At 49.1% G+C, this 27,541-nt stretch overlaps 1 long non-coding RNA gene across 1 annotated transcript; it reads left to right on the top strand.

The window, feature by feature from the left end:
- Positions 1 to 14,882: 14,882 nt before the first annotated feature.
- On the top strand, positions 14,883 to 26,268 carry LOC123463576. Its single transcript, XR_006638990.1, has 2 exons — positions 14,883 to 15,043; positions 25,007 to 26,268. It is a non-coding gene; the product is annotated as an uncharacterized LOC123463576 (long non-coding RNA).
- Positions 26,269 to 27,541: the final 1,273 nt, after the last annotated feature.

Below are 27,541 nucleotides of genomic sequence, written 5' to 3'. Positions count from 1 at the left end.
TTGTCTTGCCCCTGCAGAGGTCAGCTTCAAAGGTCTCCAAATTCCTGCTGCGCAAGGGCCAGACCTGTCTGGGAACATGCTCAACCTGCCTTGCTGTCTTTCTTCTCAGATAAAGATTTCAGTATTCAGGGATTTAGGGAAGCTGGCGTCTCTGCCCGTGGTCTGCTTGCTCTACTGCTCAGACAACAAGTGCCTTTGAGAGGACAGAACTGGCCTCACAACTGCTAACTCTTGCACATGTCCATCAGCCTGTGACTCTCGACTTTGGGGTGAAGATGGCAGAAGAGTCCGGATGATGTGGAGGGTAGGGAAGTTATGGGAGCAAAGTGAAAAGTGGTTCCAGACCCTTCCCAGGTGGGACTTGGTCTACTACAGCAGCATGACTCTGCCCGGCTGGAACCCTGTTTGTTCGGAGGTGGATGAGGACCACCTCCAGAGCAGGTGCCCGCTGAACCTCTGATGTCTCACTTGTAACTACTGCCCTTGTCAGGCCACACTGTAGGTGTAGGAATCCCACTGTTTCTGTTTTTATTACTTATGGGAGTCCCAAATTCACATTCTTTTACCTCCCCCAGCACTCAAGACCCCTCCAAGTTATCCTCAAATTAATTGAAGCCCCTTAGCTCAGCCCTGGAGCTTCCCTGACAGAAGCTCTGCCTCTTGTACCTGATGAGCCTCCTCATGGTGCGCTAACGTCCAGTGAGAAGAGTGCTCAGTGGTGTTTCCGTTAGGAAGTATCCACCAACGAGAGGGGGCTCCCCACATGCCTCGTTCCTTCTGCATGGACATGGGGGCTTCCACCAAGGCCCCTTCATGATGCATTCTGGATGCTTTTACAAAAGGCCTCAAACTAGTGTCCTGTAAATGACAGAAGGTTACTTCTCACAGTTCTGGAGGCTGAAAGTCAACATCAAGGCACCCGTAGCTCCATTAGCAGGTAAAGGTCAAGATCAAATAATCCATAGGTCTCTTAGCAGGTGAAAGTCAAGATCAAAGAGTTCATAGTTTCCTTAGCTGGTTAAGGTCAAGATTAAGGCACCAATAGGTCCCTTAACAGGTGAAGGTCAAGATCAAAGAGTCTGTAGCTTCCTTAGCTGGTAAAGGTCAAGATCAAGACATTCGTAAGTCTCTTAGCTGGTGAAGGCAGCTTTCGGTTTCATTGTTGAGGCACTTCTCACTGTTTCCATGAGGTGAAGGGGTGAGGCAGCTTCCTGTGGTCTTTCTGAGGGTACTGGTCCCCTCATAGGATAGGGGGGCTCCACCCTCATGACCTCATTACTCCCAAAGGCCCACCTCTAACAACGTCTCTCCTTGAGGTTATTTCCATAATGATTTTGGGACACTGACATTCAGATTCCAGCAGCCCCAGCAAGGAGAGCTGTTTCTACCTGTTTCTGTGGTACTTGGTAGCAGCTCTGGAACATGAATCCAGGAGGTGAAACAGCTGACATCTAAACCCATCTTTCCTGTTAATCTACATGACGTGTGCTTGCTGGGCTTTGGTTTGCTTGTGTTGAGAGCAAAGTTTCCTTATGTAGCGTAGGCTGCATTTGAACTCAAGATCCTCCTGCCACAGCCTCCTCAGAGTTGGGATCATGGCTTTCATCACCATGCCTGGCCTGTGCAAACTCATCCTGAGACAGCCCCAGTGCTTATGCCATTAGGAGCTCCCTGCCTCTGCCTCTTTCATTATTCACTGCTCTCTTCACCCGGCTAGCTTGTCCCTAAGCTTCTGAGAATTCTCCTGTCTGTTTTCCATCTTGCCATAGGTGTGCTAGGCTCCCAGAAATTGGCCATATTTTCTAATTTTTTAATGTGGGGCCTGGGGATCTGAACTCAGGTCCTCACATTTACATAGCAAGTACTTTATCCACTGAGCCATTTCCCTGGGGCCCTGTGTTCGTTTCCTTAAAGCCCCTACCCCAAGTGTGTGCGTTTCAGGGGGCCCCAAAGCCTGGATGGGCTGCTGGAGAAACAGCATGCAGGAAGGTGGCCACCTTGGCCCCTCTTTTGCTGGGTGGAAGAGTCCATGCATCCAGCAAGTGTGAGAGGCTATCATAGTGACGGGGACTCAGGGTCAGCAGGATGTGAAGTGGGGGTTTCTAGCCACTGCAAAGCCCAGGAAGAATTTAAGAGCAGAGAGGAATGAAAGGGCTTTCGCAGCTGCTGGAAGTTTAGAATTTGGGGAGCGGCACAGATGTCAAACAAGAATTTTAGGGAGTGCTGCGGGGAACTTGCTGTGTTTCCGGAGTCTGTGTGTGTCTTGGCGGGAGCAAGAGGGAGTAGGAGGTAGTGGAGATGGTAATCGAGAATTTAATTATTTTTAAGCCTTTTTTCCCCCTTTGGCAGCCAGGCATTGTTATTTGAAACAAAGATTGTGCCTCATGGGAACTAAGATCTTGGTCAACCATTAGGCCCATCTTTCTGTTTTCTGATCTCATCAGGATCCTGGTGCAGGTGGCTGCAGGCTTTCTCTCTAGGCCCCTCAGCATCTCCCCTCTGACACTGGGGAAGCCCAGCATGAACCCCAGGTTGCTCCTCTATTCACTTTTCCTTTACATCCTTCTCAGCCAGGCCCACCAAGACATGCTTCTGAACATTCCAGTCTCTGCCTTTGTTTACTTGGCTCATTGCTTCTGGAAAGTTCTCTCCCTGATGATGAGCTCAGGCTCAACTGTCATGAGTTGCGATGAACATCCCTCGCTTGTCCGCCTGCTTCCTCCCTCGAAGCCAAGGTGCCTTTTTGGGGTCAGGCTCCTTTGTTAGCAGCAGGTACTGGTCTGTTGGTGATAGCCACTCCTCTGCAGAACCAGCCTGCAGAGCCCTGCCTCCCCATGCACACATGCCTGAGCTCTTGCCAGCCTTCATGGGGGCGGGGGGAAGTATTTCTTGTCATGTTCCCAGCACCTTGTCAGGTGGCGCAAGGGTAGCATTTGGTGACCACTGTTAGATAAAGACCTCCCTCAAACTAGGTGCTCCCGGTAGCCAGGACCCAAAAGGAACCATCAAGGTGTTTCTTTCCTCCTCCTCACACTGAAAGGAGCTATTCACGTCTCACAAGTGAGGCTCGGAGACAAGCATGGAGCAGGCTCCAACGTTACAGCTTCCTTGGCCAGCCATATATGCTCTGTCCAACTTTAGGAAGAGACACCTTGGCCTCACTGAGGGGAACTAGCACAGATGGCTGTTTCAGATCCCTCCTAGAGGCACTTAGTAGTGAGGCCTCTGAAGAAATCAGGGTTTGAGCATGCACACTTCAGGGCATCTGTGCACAGGATGGTAGGCCCCAGGGCTCATGTACTTTTGAGAAAGTTCCCATAAACTGTGCTTAGTCCTGTGCCATGAGGCAGACATTGGTGGTTGAGGAGGCGAAGGAGAGCGAGTGTCATAGAGGAGGCAAGAGTTCTTCAGCGTTTTCACACTTCATCTAGATTGAGGTCTGGGCTACTGGCCTTGAGTCTATTCCACACCACAATGGGTGTGCTTGCTCTCTTTGAGGTAGGTGGGCCTGGCTATGGACCCATTGCCTACCTGGTGTGGCTGCATCTCCACATTCCATGTGGAAAAGTACTCATGCCATACAGCATCGGCTCCCAGCCGCAGAATGAGTAAGCCTGAGTGAGCACACACAGGCGAGGACTGAGCAGCTCGGCTGTGTGACATTCTGGGCATGCACTTGGCACTTAGTAAAGGCCTCATAGGTGACCACTCACATGCCGCCGGGACAGTCCTGCTTCTCTCACAGTGACTGCTGGGAACCAACAGCAGCTCTGATGGTTATTTCTGGAAGCTGAGAGTAGGAGTCCAGCCTGTCAGGCTGTCCTCCCATGAGCACCCCACAGCAGGAGGACCCATAGCCTCCTGCCAGCTGGTCAGCCTTGGTGATCCACGCACATTGTCCAGCCCCGAGGCAGCTCCTGCAGGTACTGAAGATGCCAGTTGTTGCACCAGGCAAATGCAGGGCCTCGGTGCTCAACCATGGCTGGGGAGCTGGGCCTCCACCTTCCCGGGCACAGACCCAGGACTCAGCCACAGCAGGCTGCATCACTACTCTCTTTGTCCATTCCATGTGTCTTAGCCAGATGGTGGCTATGAGCACCTATCACACAAGACTTGGGTGGCTGTCAGCCGGGACAAGGATGCAAGACTCTGCCACCAGCCTCGATGTTGCTTATTAGTGTCTCAGAAACAACCTCAGCCTTAATCAGAGCTTGCCTCATGGCAGGAGCACCTCCTGGAATGGCTGTTGGGCCCAGTGTGCACAGCAGAGGGCACAAGCCATATCACATACACATCTGCCTCTGGACTTGATCTACTATAGTGAGTTCTGGCTGGTGTCTCTGCTAGTGGCATTAAGTCATCACCCCCTAAGTGGCCAGTCTTGATACCACTTCTTGTTCTCCCGCCATCAACAACCAACTTTATTTCAATGGCCACGTCCTTTCCCTCTTCTCCACTCAGATCCTGGGAGCTGTTTGCCTTTACCCCTCGGCCCACGTCCAAAGTCACTCAGCTCACTCAGCTATAAGCCGTGAGCGCTCCTCCTGTCCGCGCAGACGACCCCACCCCATCCAGCGGCATGTGACTAGGAAGAAAGTCATTGCGCAGTCATTGCACAGTTAGACCACAGTTGTGGTATGTGGCCAGGAAGGGATGTGGGGACTGAGTGCGTGAAAGCTGGGCTGTGCTTGTGACACCCAGCAAAAGTGCTGCCAGTGAGTGTGAGGCACCCAGGGCTGTGCTGGGAGTGACAGGGTAGGAAGTCCTGGTTGGTGCTCTTCATAGGAAGCCACACCAAGCACCTGGGCAATAGCAGGTGTGAACCTGAGGTTGGGCAGACTCCTGGGTTGAACCCAGAGAAGGTGCACCAGGTGATGAGTGCCAACATTGTGGGCTATACAGAGCTGAGACTGCCAGGGTCTCAGGCCCAAGACAAATTTTCCCTTTATCCCAAAGATGGAGATTTCCTTTCAACACACACACTCGATCCTGCAGTCTTTAACACTTCCTCCTTAAAATGCCTCAACAATTCCACGTTCCTCCCAAGGCCACATCCGAACACTAGTCAGGGCATTTGGAGCCTTGGTGGGACTTGGCCTGGGCTTTCATTCTTAGGCTCTTGCCCAGATTTCCTTATGCTGTGTGCCCCCAAATGTGGTCTGTATGATCCTGTTCAGAGCCTTTTCCTGTCCCAGCCCCTCTCCCTGGAACACACCTCCTTCTGACGACACCTGGAAAGTTTTGCACAGTTCTCAGGGCTCAGCTCAGATGACACCCACTTGGCCGAGCCCTCCATCCCATCATGCATAGACCTCCATGAGCATCAAAGAGTTTTCGTGGCTCCACTGAGTTGTAGAAGTGGCCTGTCTGTTTCCTTGCTCTGCCCATCTGCCTCTGGGTCCATGACACAGTGACACTGCCCCAATTTTCCCTCCCTAGATGGAGTCTTATTTTTCCTCATCTTTGGACTCTTCAGTGAGCCCATGCCCTCCCTATAGGCAGGGAGCTACACCTTTTAGTTTCTGGAATGTGGCTCACAAGCACTGGAGCTACACTTGAAGCAGACCAGAATGCCATCTACCTCAAGTCTGAGTGTCTTCCCAGAAGAAGGCTGGAGGAGAGAAAGGGTCACCGTGTCTGAGATTTCTCTCCTAGGCTATGGCCACAGTGGTCACAGCCAGTGTGGGTGGATGGCTCATGCACATTCCACGTCATATATGAAGCTAACATTCTTCTCCATCTTCTATGACTGGGTGTAGCCACATGGCACATGGGTGTGCATATGCCAAGACCTAATGGACTCTGGTTGGTGGTGGAAAGCTTTTAATCATTTCATTTCCCAGTCATCAAAAAATTGGAAGAGCAAAGTCCCATTGGATGACTCACCCTCTACATGAATTATGAAGCTAAAATTATAAGCTAAAAAAAAAAAGACCAAATGTGGCCATTGTTATTCACAAGTGGTCATTACACACCTACCTTCATATGACTGCTATTGAAGGTGAGCTGTTCTCTTCCGCCTGTGCCCCCAACCCCTCCTGCATGCCTGGTCTGGTGCTGTTGACCATGCTGCCCTCCCTGGGGACTGACCAGAAGCCCAGCAGCTCCCCCATAGGAGATCTTGACTGCCAGGTGCTCTTCTGAGCACCCAGGCCACTGAGTTGAAAGGCTCGAGGATGGGAAAGCTCCACTCTTCCCCGCCACTGTGGGGCAAGGACTGAACCAGTATTCCAAGCCCAGGGCTGGCTATGACGCCTCTCCTCCCAGGAGCTGAATGCAGTGTGGCCCTTACCTGTGACTCTCCCCAGGAATCATTCCCTTCTCCTCTGTGTCACACTAAAAAATGTAGGAGAAAGGATTTTCTTGTGTGTGAAGAAGTGGCAGTGTTTGGTGGAACCTTTTGTGTGGCCCACGTGTGTGCACACCGCTTGTGTTCAAGGAACACCAAGGACATGTGAGCTTCGTGAAGCACTTCCACCTGACAAATCTTGACTTAAGAACTATCCAGTACGTTCTGAAGGCTGGCAAAGAAGTCGTAAGATCAGCCAGCTTTTGTGAACAGCTCTTCTTCGTGTTACTTTTAGAAAAGGAGTCAGCCAGCTCTACCCTTGAGCCCACTTCAGTCTGTTTTGTACATAAAGTTTTATCAGCACAACTGCACTCATTCCTCACGTAGTCTGTGGGGTTTCCCACTGCAGTAGCATAGGTGCTGTGACAGGGAGGCTGGCAAGATGGAAATGAACGATGACCTGGCTCCTTATAGAAGATGTTTGCTTCCCCTTGTTTGAATGGCATGCCATCCACCTACAGACTTTCCTCTTCCATTTGGTTCCTCATATCTACACCTGACCTTGGCACCTCTTGTACCCAGTTATGGCGGGTCTCACCCCATTCAAGCTGGACTTGAATCCTCACTTGCCAAATACCCTGCTTACTCACTGGACACACCATGTCCACTGAAGGACCTCGCCTACAGGGCTCTGGCCTGGCATCCAGAAGTTTGGCACATCCCTTAGAGAATGTTGGCTTCTTGCAATACATTAGAACCCTATGTACTAAGGTCAGGCTTGAGGGAGAAGTTCAAGGCTTAGCTCCTCTCCATGTTGGCATCCCTTGGCCTGGTGGTCGGTGTCTAGGAGGCCTTGATACTTCTCAGGTTTGCATTTGTAGTGGGCAGTGGTTGTGGGTGGAGGTGGCTGGGCAGAGCCCAGGGGGAAGGAGTTTTAAGCACCAGCTCAGGTAGGACTCCACAGTCCTGGCTGAGAACTGCTCTGCCCATGTCACATCCCTCCCTGAGGGCTGGGTCTATGACTGATTCACCAAGAATGACAGACTCAGCTCTGAGGCCTCCACTGAGGCCACAATTGCAACTGAGCTTCCCTCTGCTCCTCCACCTTCCTTCCTATCCCCCCAGGCCTCTGGCAGATTCCAGGGGCCTTCCTAGTTCTCTAAGTCTGGATTCTTAGGCCCTAGGAACCTTTCAGTCCACATGAGCCTGGTCTGGGGCTCCATCTCCTGCTGGAGGAAAGCAGACTTTTAGAAATAGAAGACATTGTGCTCACAGATGGCCATAGGCACAGAAATGATGACACTTTTTTTGTTGCATGAAATATGTCATCTCTGTGACCTGGAGCCATTACATTTGATGATCTCAATAGGACAAAGCAGCTCTGGGGTGATGCTGGTGCCCAGAGGAAGCCTGGGGAAAAGCTGCTAAAAGAACATGTGAACGAATGAACATACGAGTGAATGGATGAACCAGTTAATGAGAGAGTGACTGCATGGTGAGCTGTGAATGAGTGAGAGAGTGTGTGAATAGATAAGTGACTGGATAAATGACTGAAGGAGTGAGTGAGTGAGTGAGTGAATAGATGAATCCATTAATGAATGATCGGGAGTGAATGGATGACCGAGTGGGTGAGTGAATAACTCATGGTGTCATGAGTTAATAAATGAGGGGGAGCGTGGATGAATGGGTGAGTGAATGAGTGGATGAGTGAAGAAGTGATGACGGATGGATGAGTGAGTGAATGGACAGGTGGATAGGTGAGACTGAATGGATGAGTCAGTTAATGAGAGATTGAATAACTAATGATGTAGTGAGTTAATGAATGAGGGAGAGAGTAGATGAATGAATAGAAGATCAAGTTGAGTGAATGAACAAGTGAGTGTGTGAATGGATGAGTTAGCAGATGAGCAGCTGAGTAAGTGAATGGATGAACGACTGAATGGGCTCCAGAGGGCACGTGTATCTGGGTAAAAAACATGTGGCAGATGAATAGGTTGTACCTCTCTGGTGTTAAGATGACAATGCCAACTGTCATGGCTATGACCCCGTGGCCCTGGCACCAAGGATGCTCAGACAGCAAATGTTCATTTCATCTCTGCATTGTCTTTCATCCTGATGGAGACTGCCATTGTCTGAATGGCCTCGTTCTTGATTCTGGGTTTTTCCACTACGACGGTGTATCAGCCCTTGTGGTTTCCCATGTGGCTTGCATTTTACCTCTCTGCACATTAATTCATCATCCCTCGTGTTTATGGATGAAGTTCAAGTCAATGGACTCATTTCAACTTATTACCTCAGTCAGAAGCTTCCCCGAGACAATCAGAAACCACAATGCTTGAAGCCACCCAGTGCTGACAGGGTGCCCTCACTATGGGTGGGTAGCTCTCCGTGCCAGGGCTCTGCCCTGCCCATCTCAGCTCACATGGCTCCGCTCCTAGTAACTCCTGTGTGCCCTCCTCAGGAATGGCTTCAATGATGACATAAATTTCTTATTCTGAAGTTTACATTTGGGAGCAGAAAATACACACTCCTTGAACCTAAAACGAGATGGAAACACTGCTCACATCTGATGTCATGGAGTGGAACCCAGACCAGGCATGTTTTAAACCAACTGTGCGTCACCTTACTTTCCCCACACAGTCTCTATTAGGTGATACTGATGACACTTGGCAGGTGACAAAAGAACAAGGGAACTTGCCATCAATGGTGAGTCCTGAGTCTTCACCAGGAAGTCTGATGCCTGGATTCTTCTGGACCCAAGTCTTGCTCTGGCTGGCATCTGTGTTCCTTAGTTGTTTGTACCAACTTATAGAAATGGATGCCCTCATCTGAAGCAGTGGAGACATGGCCACTGATGGGCCTGTGCCTCGCAAACTCTTAGCTAGGTGGCTGTGGGTGATGGGGTGTGGTATGGGCATCCCATTCAGCTCCCAGGGTTGGACCCACTGGATACCTCTGTTCCAGAGTGCCACACTCTGTCTCTCCCAGCCTTAGACCCCTCACTTGTGAGGTAGACCAATGGCAGTGTCCTCAGCAGAGTGGGTGAAGGTGAAATGCAAGTGGAGTCCAAGGCTTGAGGCAGCTTATGAGCAGAGGCAGCCAAAGCCAATGCAGACATCAGAGCTGGGAATCTCTTTTCAGATCTATTGCATTGCTGGCCACAGGGTGCAAAGCAGACATTTCTCTGTTGAAAAAATTAATTTCAGGATGGGGAGATGGCTCAGTGCATAAAGTGCTTACAGCAGAAATGTCAGGACCCATGTCCAGAGCCCCAGAACCCACATAAAGCCAGACGCAGTAGTGAGTTTCTATAATCTGGGCCCTTCACAGCAAGGTGTGTGGGGGGAGACCAGAGAATCCCAGAAGTTCAAAGACCAGCCAGACTGGTATGTGCAGCAGTGAACAACAGAAAGATTCTGCCTCAAAGTGGAATGCAAGGACCACCACTCAGGGCTGTCCTCTGCTCTCCACAGGCGTGCCATGGCATGTGCACATGTGTGTGCATAATACATGATCATATGTACATACACGTATGTATGTATATACAATCTTAAAGACATTAGAAAAATGAAACTTTAACTTCAAAGTACATCATGAGAAAAATGTTTTCTGGGCACTTCAGCCTCTGTCGAAGGGATTGGAGTGTTTTCTGGGCTGATTCCAGATGCTGCTTTATTTTTTAGAGTCTTTCATGATGGGCATGCTGAGAACTGAACCCTGTTCTTGACTCAGCATCCTGCCATCTCCAGACTTCCTGATCGGAATCCAAGGGACACAGACAATAAGAGGGTGCTGCACAGCCACTTCTCAGTGTGGACTCAGGAATTGCGGACCCAGCTCACTTGTGAGAGTTGGCTGCAGAAGGGCAGAGAGGGACCACTGGAGAATTGGAAAGTGGAGTGTCTGTGAGACTCGCAAAGTGGAGGGAGCTCCCACATGGTGGCCGTTCCTGCTGAGAGCCACGGGCACCTTCATGAGGCCAGGAAAAGCAGCTGGATGACACATCTGTTCCCTCCTGGTCCTTGAGGTATTTGGTAAATTCCTAAGGCACTGCAGTGGTCTAGGGCGCAGCACTCCAAGACTGTAGACTTCCGTCCTGCTGAGAAGAGTCCAGTCTGGTAGAATCTCAGGGCTGACAGGGATGAGTGTGAAGGTCATTTGGCTATTCCTGTGTGATCCCCAACCATGGGCCCTGGGATGGATTTCACCAGTGAGAGGTGGGACCATCATTTCCACATGCATGGGAGGGTTCCATTTTGGGACACTTCTGCCTGTTGGAAGTTCAGCTGGACAGATGAGGTCATTTTGTACCCTTTGCCTTTTTTTAAATTTGTGATAGGTGAAGACATTTTCTGTATGTAAGCAAGCTTAAAGGACCCTCACAGCGACCTGTGAAGTGCATACACATTCTGCATGTAGCAAGCTTAACCGGATCCCCAAGTTTCAGCTTCTTTTCCCAAAGGAAGCAGATCTTTACTTGATGCTAACCATTTGCTACACTTAACCTTATTTAGTGACTGAACCTAATTATAGTAGTTCTAAATAGAATACTTTGTAGTTCTCCACACTGTAATCTGAATTTCTGGATGAGAAGCCGAAGGTTCACGTAAATAACGTGCCTGAGGTGGTACTGCAAGTACCTACTAGATTCCAGGTTTGTTAGTGGCCTGAGCTCCGCTATACCCCCTCTCCCCATAGGGACCCCCTTACCCTACCTCTCAGTGCTGTTCTCACCTGTCAACATGACCGGGAGCTCTTAGAGTCTAGAGAAGCGAGCACTGTCTACGGGAGAAGCCATCAGGACGAGAGGACAACTGCGGCTCTGGTGTCTGTCTCTCTGATGCTTCTTTCGTGTGGTGCAGGGAGGCTGGGGGAATGGGGCTGCCAGGCCCTGCAGCCTTCTTGGAGTGGCTGGGCTCAGTGGACAAGAACAACTAGAAGGATATGAGCTCCTGAAGCCAGGAGGCTGCATAATGTGAGCCTCCAAGGAAAAGTGATAGGGAAAGAAAGTTGCCAATTTGAGAATTCTACAGATGAAAGAGAATGTGTGTTTTCTATTTTTTACCTGACAATTTCATGCACGTGTATAATGTATTTTGATTATTTTACCCCCTCAGTACTCTCTCTCTTCCCCATCACAGTCTTCATTTTCCCAGTTAGCGTTCCTTCTGCTTTGATGTCCTTTGTTGTTGTTTATTTGACCCAATGAGTTTAATTAGGGTTGCTTAAGTAAGCACAGGTGAGGAGGTTATTTATAGGACCATAAGCACATCTCTCTCCTGCCCCTAGCAACCAGTAACTGCCAATCACTCCTCAGAGAGGAATGACACCCCATCTTGTATAAGCAACCACAGATACCGTCACTTCACGAATGCCATGCCAGCATTCCACAGCACTCCCCCTTCCTCCCGCTCTTACCTTCTTTCTGCCTCCTCCTCCTTGATAGTCCCTGAGCCTTGGAGGAGGTGATATAGATGTTCCATTTATGGATGAGTACCCAACAGCCACTTATTCTTCACTTATTCTCCTGGTAGGAGTCTGCACTAACAACCATGCAGTGCAAAAAGAAGCTTCTCTGGCTGGGCGTAGTGGCACACTCCTTTAATCCCAGCACTTGGGAGGCAGAGGTAGGAGGATCGCAGTGAGTTCGAGGCCACCATGAGATTATAGAGTGAATTCCAGGTCAGCCTAGGCTAGAGTGAGACTCTACCTTGAAAAAAACCAACAAAGAAAAGAAAAGAAAAGAAACTTCTCTGAAGCAGCACACATCTATGACATATACATGAGTATGTGTTTTTAAGTCTGGGGGAGTAAATTATTTTTCTTCCAAATTTTTATTAATAACTTCCATGATTATAAAAAGTACCCCATGGTAATACCCTCCCTCCCCCCACTTTCCCCTTTGAAACTCCATTCTCCATCATACCCCCTTCCAATCTCAATCAGTCTCTTTTAATTTTGATGTCATGATCTTTTCCTCCTCTTATGATAGTCTTGTGCAGGTAGTGTCAGGCACTGAGAAGTCATGGATATCCAGGCCATTTTGTGTCTGGAGGGAGCATGTTGTATGGAGTCCTACCCTTCCTTTGGCTATTAAATTCTTTCCACCACCTCTTCCGCATTAGACACTAAGCCTTGGAAGATATGGTAGAGATACTGCAGTACTGAGCACTGCGATCATTTCTTTCCATCACCATGATACCTTCTGAGTCATCCCAAGGTCACTGCCATCTGAAAAGAGAAGATTCTCTACCAAAAGTGAGAGTAGCATTAATATAAGGGTATGAACATTAACAGAAGTGCTTACTGGGCAGTTTGATAAGCATAGTATATACATTTAGCCAGACAACTGCAGACGTTACACCCCTAGGGCTCATAAATACCCCTGTTTTATGTTTTCACTATCAGGGATGTATTCCCTCCCATGGAGCGGGCCTCCAGTCCAGTTAGAGGGCAGTTGGTTTCCCCCATAACAGATGTATCACTATTGCATCAGTTGGCTCATTTGGTCTGGCTGGCAAAATTTAAGACTTGCAGTGTCCAGTGTGGAGTATCTTCACTGGTGATTTCTCTCTCTCCCATTGAACTGCATGCAGAATGGCTTCTTCCAGCTTTCTGTCAGCTGGTCTACATGGAGGAAGTTATCAGCTCAGTTCCAGCAGGATTTCTCAGTGGCCTTGCAGCCCAAGTATGTGGAGTTTTCAGCAATAGGGTCTTACCATCTATTCCTGGTGGGAAACCAAGGGCCTTGGCAATGGCCTATAAGGTTTTGGGGGCATCAGGGACCTCCCTGGCCAGCAACTCACTGGAAGGTGTCCCATCCCTGGCACTGAAAATTTTCTAGCAACAATTTTTAATTTTTTAATTGTAATTTTAAATCAGGGATTGGGCCACATGGGACCCCAGGATACATGCAAGACCCATAAAGGTGGTATGGAAAAAAATCTGGCAGAATCCAATGTGAGATTCAGAATGTTTGCTTTTAACTATAATATCTAGGCTGGGAAGTGCAGATGATATGAGGAAAAAGAAAGCATCAAGTGTGCCTTTTCTGGTTACTAACTACTAGCTGTGTTGAAGTGCTACCCTGTACCACGGTGCATTATGGATAGTGTCTTTCTCTCCTAAGCTCATAAACTAAGACACTTGCAAAGACACGGGAGCAGTGCGTGGTGGCGCCCCTCTTTAATCCCAGCACTCGGGAGGCAGAGGTAGGAGGATTACTGTGAGTTCAAGGCCAGCCTGAGATGACAGAATGAGTTTCAGGTCATCCTGGGATATAGCAAGACCCTACATCAAAGAAACAACAAAAAAGAGAGAGAGGGAAAGAAAGAAGGAAGGAAAGATGGAAAAAGAAAGGAAGGAAGGAAGGAAGGAAGAACCAATGAAGACGGGAGAAAGTGTGTTCATATGGTGAGCTACAGGGAGTCAGGACTTTGACCCATGGAGGAGTGCTCAGGTCTGTCTTTGTGATTGTCACAGTCACCAGGGCCACCAAGGAGGAGAAGCCCAAGCAAAGTGGTCTCACTAACTTGAAAGAGTCCCCCTGGCTCAGCACCATGTCACACCCTCCTCCGTGTCTCAGCACCCCATGGCTCCAACTCCCCGTGACTCAGTTCTCCAGTGGCTCAGGGTCCTCCCGTGTTTCAGCACCCCCATGGCTCAACCCATCCCCCCACCATGGCTCAGACTTTCCATGGCTTGGCTCTCCATGGGTCAGGCTTCCACCACTGTAGCTCAGCCCCTCTGGGGTACAGCCCTCTTCATGGCACGGTCCTTATAGTATAACCCTCTCCCTGCCCTGTAGTTCAGGCACCCTGGAGACAGGTCTGGCCTCACCCATCCAGCTGGCTCTGCGGAGCCTGAGAGGCACAACCCACCCTCAGACCTTTGAAGCATGAAACTCAATACAAACGTGAAGTGTTTATTATCGTATGAATAACTGTGATCTTCTCAGCGATTGCTCCCAGGTGGGCACCATGCACTGGTGAGTTGTTTGGAACTGTCTTATGAGGCAGTAGCTGTTTTTGTATTTATTAAATATAGAGTTATGGAACTTGGCCAACTGGGGTTGCAGGAGACAAGGCATCGTAGGAGGGAGATGAGGGCTGGTCAGGGGCCACTTAGGCAGTAAGAACCCTGGAGAAGTTGTGGAACCAGGCCAGCACTGAACAATGACAGGGAGAGAGGGGCCTGGTCAGGGTTCAGGGTGTGTCAGGAAACATGGTGTGCTGTTTATGACCTTTTTTAGAGTTGGCCCCAAAGTTTGCCCACAAAGCTGTTTTTCTCTTTGAAGGGAAACAAAATCAGCTAAGATTTCTGTAGCTGTTTTTTTTTTTTTTAATAGAAAAAAGAAAATAAATACATTGTCGGTTATCCTTTGACAGGAATGTAAGGCCAGCCTAGTTAAATATTTAGAGTCTGTGAGCAGAGGGATCTTATTCCACATGAGGAAATTCTTTCTTTTTCAAAGCAGCCGCTGAATTTTAGAAATAAATACTGTGTGTTTTCTCTGCATCCAAAGTTACTAAGCGACGCCTCAGTGCAGGCCACGTGTCCGCCCCGGGAAATGCACAGTAGGCAGACGCCTGGACCTCTCATCCCCCAAGCATCTGTGAAGATCATGCCTTCACCCACCTCACCCAATACAGCATGTGCTCCCTGGGGAACAGGACAGAAGTGGCCATGGGGACAGCACGAACCAGCAGCCCTCTGCTTCCAGCTGCTCTCAGAGGCACAGGCAGGCCTTCCAAGGTGAGTCTGCGCTGTCAAGGGATGAAGCTGTGATATGTCAGTCTACCTCAGAAGAGGAGGCAGAATAAACATTTTATTAGAGGGGTTTCGAACTGTCTTGATGCCTCCAAAGAAGAGAGTACCCACCTGTCTCCTTCCCAAACAGCCTGGACAGTTGGCAAAGAATCTTCCAGTGCACTGTGCATGAGATTAGGATGTCGGTCCTAGTCAGCTCCCCATCCACTTTTACGACTACCCTGTGGAGTAAGAACATTCACATAAAATGATACATTACAAGGATCTTTATTTTCTGAACCAAAGTTCAAATTACCATTCATTCACAGGGGCAGAGTTTCGTGACTCTTTCCAAGTCCTACAATGACTCAGCGATCTCTCAGGCGATCTGGAGAGAGGACCCTTACTAAGTGAAACAAAACAAGCGGTCCTGGAATGTGTACAGAGCAATCACATTGTTGCAGAGAGGACAAAGCCAGAGGCTGTGCCTCTGAGCACACTGGCAACTGAGGATGAGCAGTGGGTGTGAGAAGTGTGAGGAGAAGTGTGAGGAGGGAGAGAGGCAGGGTGTGAGGAGGATTCAGTGTGAGGAGAAGTGTGAGGAGGGGGAGAGTCAGGGTGTGAGGAGGATTCAGTGTGAGGAGAAGTGTGAGGAGGGGGAGAGTCAGGGTGTGAGGAGGATTCAGTGTGAGGAGAAGTGTGAGGAGGGGGAGAGTCAGGGTGTGAGGAGGTTTCAGTGTGAGGGGAATTGTGAGGGGGGGAGAGTCAGGGTGTGAGGAGGATTCAGTGTGAGGAGAAGTGTGAGGAGGGGGAGAGTTAGGGTATGAGGAGGATTCAGTGTGAGGAGAAGTGTGAGGAGGGGGAGAGTCAGGGTGTGAGGAGGTTTCAGTGTGAGGAGAAGTGTGAGGAGGGGAGAGTCAGGGTGTGAGGAGGATTCAGTGTGAGGAGAAGTGTGAAGTGGGGGAGAGTCAGGGTGTGAGGAGGATTCAGTGTGAGGAGAAGTGTGAGGAGGGGGAGAGTCAGGGTGTGAGGAGGATTCAGTGTGAGGAGGGGGAGAGTCAGGGTGTGAGGAGGATTCAGTGTGAGGAGAAGCAGGGGTATGGAGGGGAGCCTGTCATGAGGAAGAGGCAGGCTGTAAGGCGTGAAGGCATGAGGAGGAGCAGGACATTGATGAGGCCAAAGTAGGTGTAAGGAATAGCGAGGGTGTGAGGAGGAGCGTGGATGCAGCAGGATTGGCAGTGGACAGGGGGTGAGGGTGCAGCCTCTTGTCCCTGGCTGTATGCCGCACCCTTGAATCCTGTCTTAAGTCGCCCTATGCAGCAGTGCGAGGACACATGCCGAGCCCTTCTCCATGACTCCGAACATAGCTGTGACCAGAGCGGCTTCCTTTCCAGGTCGGGAAAAGGCCGGGCAGATGGAGGAGAAGCTGACTACAGCAACAACCCCAGCAGACTAGCCTACCACTTCCATGAAGGAGGAAGGCACATTTGAGTTTCATTTATTCACTATTCCACTTGTTTAGTTTAACATGCTAGAAGCTGGTCATGAAGTAGACAGAGGAACCATATCTGCACTGGTTATCTCTTGGTGTTCATGTGATTGCAAATGATTTACATATCCTTTATAACATTCTAGACTTTTTCATTTTATAATAAGCATTTTTAATTATTTTTATTTTTATTTATTTATGAGAGAAAGAGAGAGAGAGAATGGGCACATCTGGGCCATCAGCCACTTGCAAACGAACTCCAGACACATGTGCCACTTGTTCTGGTCAATTGAATCTGAGTCCTTTGGCTTTGCAGGCAAGTGCCTTAACGACTAAGCAATTTCTCCAGCCCCTACAATGAGCATTTTTATGACTTAAATAGCAAATGGAAACTCCAAACAGTTGAATGCATAACTGTCCCAAAGGAATCACAGTGCATTACAGACAGGCACTGAGAGGCTGGAGGGTTGGTCTCTGCAGGTCTTCTTTGGTTTCTCAGAACAAGCTGCCTTGAGGCGAGCGTGTATCCTCAAGGAGCCCAGGACCCTGGCCCAGTGTGCTCTCTGGTCTGGCTGCTCAGATAGCGTCTACAGAGGAGCGTCTTAGAGCTCACTTAAAGGCAATAATAAAAATGAAACAAATGGATTTTTTTTTCTTAATCCTGGCAATGGAGAACAAAGGTTGAACCATTTAAAGGAACCCTGAGAAATGGAAATTAAGTCAATCTGAAATCTTACATTTTCTCCTGGCCAAAATGTATAGTTTTGGGGTGGAGAAATGACTAGAATGATTGTGCAGCCCAAATACATATTTGTGAGTCAGTGATTAAGGCGCTTGCCTGAAATGCCTAAGGACCCAGCTTTGATTGCCTAGTACCCATGTAAAGCCATGGAAAACAAAGTGGTGCATGCGTCTGGAGTTTGTTTGTGGTGGCTAGAGGCCCTGGCACACTCTTATATTTTCTCTTTCTTGCTCTCCTTGCACATGAATAAATACTTAAAACATGTATAGTTTTATTGTTTTAGTTTGTAATCATGTCAGGAAGATGGAAATTGCTGCTGCTCCTCTTCCTCCTCCTCTTCCTCCTTTAGCTTTATAACCCCTCTGTTTTCTCCTACCTTAATGAAGACTTTTCACTAAAACCTTCTTAGTGTAAGTATCTGTTTGAAAAAGCAGGAGCTCTCAGCTAGCCCAGAGCAATGTGAGGAGAGTACCAGAGGACACGTGGAGGGCGGCTTGCTCTTGCCCTTTCGGGCTGGGCTCAGTTGCAGCCTCCCTTCACCTCCCTGCTTTCTAAGGAAGACTTTCAGAGGGTCTAAATTTTGGCTTTTGTGATTCCAAACACCAAACATGTCTCTTTTTCCAAGAGAACAGTTACCATCATCACTAGATCAGTTTGTGCTGGCCTCCTCTGTTTTGTCCTTTGTAAGGTGTGACCTGTGGCTGTGTGTGGAGAGCCCCTCCCAACACAGGGGTGGTGGCGGGTGCGGGGAGGATCCTTAAAGGCAAACTCACATCATCAGAGGACTGACCTCAACCCTACCTGGCCTAGGATCACCTTGTAAATACTCCCATTGGTCAGCATGAGGGTATCCCAGGCTTTGTCCCATAGTCCATGACATGTGGCACACATAAGCCCAAAGCCCCTCCACCAAGTCCAGAAAGCCCGGCTCCCCTTCCCCCACCAGTACATCCAGAAAATCCCAACCAGAAAACTGGCTTCCAAGCCGCTGGTGTGGAATGACTACATTTCAGCAATGCTGTGCAGGCCTATGTCACAATGTGGAAAAGAAACCAAAATATGAAAAGAATGAAATAATCCAGAAAGATAAAAAGCAAGCAAAAATATAAAACCAAAGCCCCAAACCAAAAGCTAAACACCGGCAAACCAAATCCAAAACTTGAATAGAAAGCCCTCAGGAGGGACTGGATAGATGGCTTAGTGGTTAAAGGCACTTACTTGCGTAGCCTGACAGCCAGGATCACTTCCGAGCCACTCACATAAGCAGGGCACAAAAGGTCGTAGAAGTGCTGGGGATTTGTTCGCAGTAGTAAGAGGCTCTGGTGCATCCATCTCTCTCATGACTCTGCACAAAGGCCCCATGAAACAATAATAATAGTAATAATAACAACCCCTCATTTAAAAAAAGAAAGAAAAGGATAGGAAAACATAGGGAAATCCAGGTGGACTGGCCTATTTGTAAACCCACTGCTAAGGATGCATTGGCAGGCTGTAACCATGTAGTCAGCCTAGATTAAGTGGTAAGCTCCAAGCCAGTGAGAGACCTTGTATTATAAAAAAGAAAGGAAGGAAGGAAGGAACAAATGAATGAAGGGGGAAGGATGTCATACCTAAACAATGCCACCTGAGGCTCGCCTCTGGTTCCAAAGTTACATGTACACATGTTCACACATACTAATATGCATACCCCTCCAAACACCCCCACACCTGCACACACAAACACCTACACACATGTGTACACACACACATACACACACATACCAAACAACCAATTGCCAGGAAGTAGTTAGCATAGGTTCCTACCAAGGTCTCTTCCCTTCCCTAGGCCCACAAAGATATAAGGACAGCCACACTGCCTTATATCTGCCTTCTGGCCTTATTAACAATGGCTGGCTCCTCCTGAGATCATAGCAGGATATGCATGGGCCAATCATGGCTTCCCATAACCCCGTGAATCAGAAAGAAGGAAGTTCTGGCTTAATTAAGCGAGCTATGGAGGTTGGCATTCTGGCTTTTAGATATGAAAGCCTGCATCCTTTGGGTTTTGATTTGAATGTCTGTAGGACCTGCTCCTTGATGTGTGGTCTCACCACATGCCTTTCTTTTCACTTCTAATCCATTGGTATCAAACCGATAAGACAATGTAACTGATATTATCAGTTAATGTCCGGTTTATAAAATAATATTAACTTATTAGCATCTGTGAGGCTGGAAAAAGAGACCTTTCTATTCAAGTTATGCGATTTCATACAAAGTGGGGGGGGGCATAAGGAAATGGGCTAATATATTTAGTGTTGCTTAACCTCCCTCATGGCAGCTGCATGATGGGGTCCCCAGCCGTCACAGAGTGTGCTACACAGGGTACTTTTACCTGAGGAGTTCTTGGGACGACCCCTGATGAACTGCATGGATTTCACAGATGAAGGCCACAGAGTCCCTCACAAATGCGGAACAAAGAGCTAGTGGTGTGGAGGATCAACTCCTGAGCCTGGCACATTACTAGGCAGGCTCTCCTCCAGCCCAACTCCTCCACTGCTTTTGAGCTCCAGAGCCCATAGGTGAGGCAGGGGCGAGGGCTGCCTTGTCTTGCGCTCCCCCATACTGATGCCAGGCATGTAACTGAAGGCCTCTTAGCCTCTTCTGTGCCTTCCAAAGGGTCACACTAGGCCCCAGACACTCCCAAGCCCAGGGAGGAAGCAGCTAACTAAGAGCTCAGGCTGGTAACAGAAAGCCCAGATCCTTGGAGAGATGCTGGGGTGGGCTCCACCTGCAGAGGTGGGTCGTGACTGAGAGAGGAGGTCTGGGAGGGGGTGGGGTGATGACGCGGCTCTGTCCTGTGCGGTCCTGCCTCGTTTACTGCCCCTCTGCCTCCACACCACTGAATCACGTGTCATGAGTGGTCTTGATGTGCTGCCAAGGTTGGCCTCCAAACCCTGGGCTCAGCAGTGTCTCTCTCTCTCTTTCTCTCTTTGGTGTATATCATGTGTGAAGTGTGAGTGGTATGAGTATGTATGTGTGACAGATAACCACAGTGTTTGTGGAGTATATGTATCTGTACAACATGTGGAGTACATGTATGTATGACATGTGAGTGCTGTGTGTAGGGACATTTGGGGACATCTGGTGTAGACTTTGAGTTCTCACAGTTATTGGGATCCTGCAGACAGGAAATAAGCCCCCTTTGGGATGTTAAGTATCCAGTCTCATAGGGATGGGTACACAAAAATGGATCGCACTCTGCCAGAAACGCCCTTCCAGCTCCTAATGATAAACACCACATTTCCCACTCAAGAAGGAAGCAAGACCAAACAAAACCAGACATCCAGCTGCTCTCTCTGTCTTTCATTACATCAAAATTGTCATGCCAGGAAGGCCCCCAGACTTCCTCGGTGGATCTAGGGGCTTTAAGCCCTCACTCCCTGGTCTCAAGCAATGTCATCTCTCTGCTGAAAGGTCAGGTGGAACTCTCCCAGACGTCCACCCTGAGAGCAGCCCTAGGGTTATCCCAGGCCAGCACTGCCCTTGACCACATTGCCCTTGCATACCTCAGCTAGCCAGGTGAACTTATCCTAGAAAAGCCAAAGAAGCGAGGTGCCTTCCACTCCACCCAGCCCTTGTTGGGCCCACTTTGAGTGTGTGTGTGTGTGTGTGGGGGGTCATAAATAAGTCTAAGGCACCACAGAGCAGGCAACTTGGGGTAAAAGGCATTGGAGCAAGCACTGGCCATAGAAATTTCTGGCACATGTGACGACCTGAGTCAGTGTGGTTCCCTGTGGGCTGGTTATGGATTTGATTGCTACCAGCCCCCACATCCTTTCACTCAACCTCTGCATTTCTTTTGATTATGACTAGGGAGTGAAGGACTACGTCACCCCATAATGCTTATTGGGGAAACATCCTTTCAATACACAGGCATGAGTGGGGCATCAATTTTAAGCAGCCAGTGGTCTGGTCACTTATTGTGCAGGAGTTGTGTTGTAGCAACACATCTTTGCCTTGCTAGGACAAAACACTTGACCAAAAGCAGCTGATGGGAGAAAGTGTTTATTTTGGCTTACAGTCTCCAGGAGAAGCTCCACGATGGCAGATGAAAGCATGGCACAGGCAGAGGCTGGACGTCTCTCCTTGCATCAGCAGGAGAGTGAACTGACTCCAGCAAAGAAGGTGGCCATGTCACCCCCAAGCCCACGCCCAGTCACACACCTCCTCCAGTAAGGCGCTACTTCCCAATTTTCCACTAGCTGAGGACCAAGCATTCAGAACACAACTTTATGGGGGTCATCTGATTCAAACCACCACAGGTTACTTCTTGCATGTCCCCCTCTGTGGCAATGGGGAATAGGAAGAGGATGGCCTACCCACTTGCTGCTCTGATGTGAGCCTCCAGGGTTAAGCCCAGACCTCCCCTGGAGCAGGTGCTGCCCAGGGCTCTGCTTTTGCAGCAAGTATCTTCCCAGGGAAGCAGGAAGCCCTACCCCAGCCAGCCATGCTACCTCCAGAGGTGCTCCTAGAATAGGAAACATCTGCTGTATGAGGGACACTTAGTATCCTGTAGCCATGTATAAGTTCCATCCACTTTAGGGAAAAGTAGTTTTTTTAAAAATCAGAGAGAGAGAGAGAGAGAATAAAACTAAAACCAGCACAGACAAAATATCCTCGCTCTGGTGTAGGGCCTTTCTGACCATCTGATGTCAGTATAGTTGGCATGAGGAGCCCTGCACAGGTGGGCACTGGGGTCCCTGAACCCTGGAAAATGATTTTCCAAAGCTGCCGAGATTTTACTCAAATGTGTGTTCACCCTATAGCAACTGGGGCACTTTAAGGTCACAGGGTTGAGACACACATAAGGCAGTCCCATTGTCATTTGTCATTCACCTCATCTTGTGCATTTGTGTACAGCATTTAATGTATGCTAAATCTTGTCAGTGGATTATATTGTAAAGTGATATGTACCTTATGCTTCAGGTGTTAAGATGCACATACTTGTACTATATTTCTTACTAACGTGACAATAAATATGATATTTGAAAAATGTTTTTAGGGGTTGGAGAGATGGCTTAGTGGTTAAGCGCTTGCCTATGAAGCCTAAGGACCCCGGTTTGACGCTTGATTCCCCAGGACCCACGTTAGCCAGATGCACAAATGGGCACATGCGTCTGGAGTTTGTTTGCAGTGGCTGGAGGCCCTGGTACACCCATTCTCTTTCTCTTTCTCTCTCCCTCTTTCTCTGTCTGTAAAAAAATGTTTTTAGAGTTTTTTCTTGAACCCTATGGAACTCATATTAATTTTAGATTTCCAGGGTTGATGCCAGGGGCACCATGTTGCAGGAGGAGCCCTGCTCTTGTAGAGTCCTTCTCTGCTCAGCTGGTTGCCCTGAGAAGCTTCAGAGAGAGGAAGGACAGTCCACAGTGGAGACAGTGGCCATTCTCCTTAGAGGGCCAGCAGCACTCTAGAACTGTCCTCCCATTGCAGGACAGGTGGGCAAGCCTGGGAGGATGAGGCAACCAGGATGAGGAGCCCAGCTTCACACCTATACAGTTACCAAAGGGCGCACATCACGAGCTGACCAACAAAATGAGTCCTCCGGGTTGTTACCCACTACTTCCTTTCCCCTAGGCCCTCTGCCAGGGGTCAGAGTCCTGGGAACTGATGATCTCCTGCTGTAATCATGGCTGTTTAGGGCCAGAACTGTTTAGGACCCCCACAACCCTGGGCTCAGCTCTGTGACCAGCAACATCAGATCACCTTGCTTGTACCTCTGTTTCTGCTCATCTTTAAGTCCAAGCTCATGCTGAGGGCTGGCATAACCCTGACTAAGCCCTTGCAAAGGGGAAGGGGCTGCCCTATAGGCTTGTGCCCAGCTAGGTGAGGCCTTCTGGAAAGAAGCATTGGTCCAAGGAGCCTCGTGCACTTGCTGGAGCATTCTCACAAGCCATCCCATGCGAGCTAAGATCCTCCTCTGCTTATGTGGGCCCCTGTCTTAGGAGTAGGTTCAGGCCTTTCTGGGACACCTTAATTAGACACTGTGAATGGGTAGAGGGTGCATCTGGACATCTGCTCTCTAGCAGCCTGAGGGACCGACTTCGGGGATTGGTCTCATGGGATAAAGCATCCTTTTTAAGCTGACAAGTCCTGAGTATGAGCAGGAGCTGTCAGCACCCAGCCAGCCAGGTGGCACCTGCTTAGGAAAGTGGGAAAGGCCTAAAAATGGCAGCTGGCTTTATGTAAGAAGGGCGAAGAAGCTATACTGCCCATGTAAGACAGAGCCCCGCGCCACTGGTCTTGCCAGGGAGACAGCATGTTCTATCATCATCTGACCTGTCACATTAGTGTGTCTCCTGGCCACTCCCTCAAGAAGCCAGCCCTGCTTTGGCCCCAGGCCCCCCCCCCACCTTGTTTCTGGCATGTTCAAGAGCTTGCATTTCCTGTGAGCTCTTACCTGACACTGTTCCCCTCCTGGCAAATACTGAAGGTCCAGGAAACGCCCCAAAGAGCAGACCCTCCATGGGGATGCTCTCACTGTGAGCTCCTGGGGAGAGCGAGGCCATGTTGCACGTCAACAGCAAGAGACTCTGGGGACTTGAGGACTGGCTACCACCCTAATCACTGGCCTGAGGAGAGGACACGGCCAAGGCCCTCTGCACCTGAGAGGATTCCTGAGCAAGGACAGGCCATGGCCATTCCTACGAGAGCAGCCAGGGCAGTGGTACCTACAAGCTTGGTGAGAGGTGCATGCACGTGTGTGTGCAGACATGCATGCCCCGTGTGCATATGTGCAAAGACCAGGCACTCCCTGGGTGTTCTGCTCTGTTGTTGGCCTACCTTATTTCCCTGGACAGCCTCTCACCGAACCTGGAGCTCAGGCTATGCCTTTTTTTTTTTTTTTTTGGTAAGACTGGCTGACCAGTGAATCCAGTTACCCCTCTGTCTCAGCCCCATGCCTCTTGAGCACTGGGGTCATAGGCATGGGTGGGCATACCTGGTATGTTTTGAAGTGGGTGCTGGGAATGAAATTCAGGTCTGTAGGCTTGGTTATCACATGCTGGTACCCACTGAACCACCTCCCCAGCCCCAGGCTTGGCATCAAGTTTCTATATATACCCAAAATGAGTTTTCTTGGCTATATGACATCTTGTTTTGTGTAATATATTGCCGAGATTATGAATCTAGGGGTCTCTTAAATTTTGTTATTTTTTTTTTTTAGTTAAAGGTCTTAATAGGGCTGGAGAGATGGCGTAGCGGTTAAGCGCTTGCCTGTGAAGCCTAAGGACCCCAGTTCGAGGCTCGCTTCCCCAGGTCCCACGTTAGCCAGATGCACAAGGGGGTGCACGCGTCTGGAGTTCGTTTGCAGAGGCTGGAAGCCCTGGCGCGCCCATTCTCTCTCTCTCCCTCTACCTGTCTTTCTCTCTGTGTCTGTCGCTCTCAAATAAATAAATAAATAAAACTTTAAAAAAAATAAATAAAGGTCTTAATAATTTCAATAATATTCATAATAATCTTTATTTGTGATTCTAGAATCAGGCAATCCTTCATTCCAAAAAAATGAGAATGTGTTCTTTATGTCTAGTTTTAATAAATTAAAAAGAATCCCTTTCGAATCCACAGGTGGCCTCACACTCAATTTTCAGGGTTAACAATTTCTAAGTCCTGCAGGCAGGGTTCCGTAAAGCCAGCAACTGGCTTCTGAACATGGATCCTAGCCAGCACCTTCCTTAGCTTTTCATGTGCTTTTTTGCAGGCTCAGTAATGAATCCTCCTTGGAATGCTGACAAGAACGACACCTTCCTTCCCAAAGCCCAGAGAAAAGAGCCTCCTATGTGACCTGTCCCACTGACCCTGGTGCGTGGTCCCCACCGCTCTGCCATCCTGAGGGCCCAGCACGCCTGACTCCTACCTCCTGGGGAGGCTAAAAGGCTCCCAGCCCAGCAGCACCGCACTGGAATTTGACTCCTCAGTTACAGAAATGTGTGGCAAGCCAATGGAATCAGGCCTCTCGCTGATTTCATCGTTGAAGTAAATGGTGCCCATCTTTCAAGCTTGACATAGCATTCCTTCCAGAAGTAGCCTCACTTTTATGTGGTCTTCATAACTATTTATTTTGAACTCAAGATCACATTAAAAATAGTCATGCAATTTTTACGATTATCACAAAAAAGACAGGGTTGAAAGGGCTAAAGAGAGGAGGCATGTGAAGGGAACGGAGCACTGGGATTATTTCTGGGTTTGCCTTGGATCCCTTGTACCTGAGCCCTTATGTAGTGATGTTCAGTAACTGAGGAGAGAATTGTTAAGAGTCTCAGAGCTCCCTACCCATCCCTGTCTCCCCTTACTACAGGGTCAAAAGTTAACAGAAGATCCAGCTGAGAAGGGGTCAGGTGGCTTTGTCAGGCAGTTAGGGTGACTGTGCCCCCTGAAAGTGAAAAGGCAGGATGGTCTGCACTTGCTAGAGATCTAAGGATCATCTGACTTCTTATCTCTAGTTCCCCAGACCTGTTTTTGCATATCTGAGTCCTTCTTGGAAGGGAGGTCTCTTTTTCTAGAATCCAAAGCGAATTCTGACATTGTGGTTGGTCAAACTTAGACGCCAGAACTTGGCTGGCCTTGTCCTAAGCCAGCCTCTAGCCCAGACCAATCAGCTCTCTCTCTGGCTTACCTGAGCTGGAAGGGGAACCCCACCATGGTAAGGTCTGAAATACGTGCTTGCATGGGAACAAACTTGTCCCTGGGCTGCCTGTCCTCCCCTGAACCTCCAGGTTCTGGTGAGTTTCCCCTCATCTTGGACTGGGCCAGGACGAGGGAGAACCCCCTGACCTCTACTTCCACATGGGCTCTCTACGCCTTCTCCCTCCACGGCAGGAGCTCTTGGTATTTTCCTGTCATCTCTAACTTTCTTTTCACGGTTTTTCTGGGCTTACCATTTGGGCTCTCAGACCCCGTGGGTGTATTTGTTTTCCTTCCCTTGTTTCTGTGCTTCCCTCGATAAATATAATTATCTAATAAGTATCCTTGTCAGTTTGATTTGTCCAGTTCTTTGGTTAAATGCAAAGAAGAACCCAGGGCTTGGGGTCCAAGGACTTTCCTGAACCCCTAACACCCTATTTCACAGCCAGCCTAGCTCCTTCCCTGAACATTAGCTCACACCTCCACAAGGCTCCTCCCTCCACTGAAAAGTCACCACACCCTGTATGCATGGGCATAAAAGGCCAGATGCCATTCTCTCTCTCTTTCTGGCCCTCTTTCCTGAAGTAGGGTGCGGTGCTCCTTTCCTTACTGTATTCACTCTGTGGCTCTCCTGTCTGTCTCTGCCTCTCCCTCCATACATACCTCTCGTTCTCTCTCTTCCCCTCCGCTTCTGGCTTGCAGGCTTGTACCTGGCTCCCCTCCCTCTGCACCGCAAACCATCTCTGACTCTCCAGGTTCCTTGATCCTCCCTGTTTTCCTAAAATTCCTGCTCTGAGATATGAATAAGCCCATTCCCACAAAGGTATGGCCTCAGTCTGTGAGGTTCAGAATTTAGAAAAGCACAGAGACCATTTCTTTTTGGGCCCACAATATTAATTATTGCCAAATGGGGTGCTGGTGGGACTCTGAGCAAAGAGAAGAAGAGGAGGGGGCTTTGAAGGGTGGGCATGGGAGGGTTCTTAAGGGCTTCTGGGGAAATGGGGAGGGAAGGTCTTGAATGGCATTGTGGGGTGTCTGGCCCATTTCACATGGAGGCGGGACATATGCTGGAGCCATCCTATCTTCCTGTGGCGGACTTTGATACGTGAGAGTCCTCGGGTGTTAGCTCAGAGGGGTGCTGTTTCTTCCCGTGCAGGTAAAGAAAGGCTTGGGGGTTACCAGGTTACCATCAGAGAAGATGAACCCCAGACTGGAGCCTGGGTCTACTCACAAGGAGGGGGTAGGAATAACTCTTTGAAACCTCAATTTCTGTATCCTGATGTGGAAGGGGGAACTCAGAGACTGGCATGGTCCTCTCATTGTGAACCCTAACCTCTACCAGAATGAGTGAGTGAACGAATGCACCCTGGGGACCAGACCCCAAACCTCAGCAAATATCACTGAGGGCCAGGAAGGACACAGAAGTCAGATGCTACGATTTTGTATGTTTAACCCATTTCAAGACTTCAGGTAGGAGGACGAAAGCCTGGTTCCACAAATGTGAAGGCTGAGACAATGCATGAGCAGGGTGCCGCATCTGGTGCCTGGCCTCTTTGAGTTTGGTGGCAGCAGTTCAACACGGTGTGGTCAGCTGTGTGGGTGTCAAAGGCTC

Source organism: Jaculus jaculus, chromosome 9, assembly GCF_020740685.1.
Source record: "Jaculus jaculus isolate mJacJac1 chromosome 9, mJacJac1.mat.Y.cur, whole genome shotgun sequence".
NCBI lineage: Eukaryota > Metazoa > Chordata > Mammalia > Rodentia > Dipodidae > Jaculus > Jaculus jaculus.
This window is presented reverse-complemented; position numbering and strand designations above follow the sequence as displayed.